The sequence below is a fragment of the Cariama cristata genome, unplaced genomic scaffold (assembly GCF_000690535.1).
Source record: "Cariama cristata isolate BGI_N322 unplaced genomic scaffold, ASM69053v1 scaffold28208, whole genome shotgun sequence".
Lineage (NCBI taxonomy): Eukaryota > Metazoa > Chordata > Aves > Cariamiformes > Cariamidae > Cariama > Cariama cristata.
The window spans coordinates 3,318-4,020 of record NW_009629862.1 but is presented as its reverse complement, the minus strand read 5'-3'; positions in this window follow the sequence as shown (position 1 = coordinate 4,020).

Genomic DNA, 703 nt, shown 5'->3' with positions numbered 1-703 from the left:
CTGCCTGTCCCCTTCAACCCCGACCGGTCCCACCTGTTGATAGCACCTCGTAACCTCCTCATGGTGTAAAAGGGGTGGGGAAGGCAGCCCCATGGGGTTGGGGTGCTGTGCTGGGAGCTGGCTGCAGCCAGGATTTGTCCCCAGCGGTGCTGGTCTGAATTCCTCACCGGGGCTGGCCACCCTTGTGCTGCTGCAGAGCGAGAGACCCTGAAGGGCTGAAAAGGGGGAGACAGGGAGGTGGAGGAGGGCCAGGAGGCACCCAAAAGGCAACGCCGTGTTCCCAAAGAGCTCAGAGGAGGGAGGATGGGGGCTGCGGAGCTTGTGCCGCTCCGAACCCCGGACACGGGGCTGTGATGTCCCAGCCGCTCCCCATCCCTTGGGAGCCAAGGAAGCTGCTTGGAGACGTGGTGTTTGCCCACGTTGGCACAGCCGTCCTGCGGTTACGGCACTCCTCTCCGCGCCTTTGCGACCAGCGCTGACGCAGAATTACCTGCCCGGGGCTGGATTTCCCGGTGCCTCCCAGCCCTCGGCGCTGCCACGTTTCCCCAAAAGCTTTGGGGGGAGCCTGGAGCAGAGAGGTTGGGGTAACACGGGATTCCCCGGGACGTGCTCTGGGATCTGGGACAGCTTCCAGGGATGGGGATCTTCAGGAAATCCTGCTGGAGACTCTGACTCAGCACGGAGCAAGGGGAAGCAGCGAGTC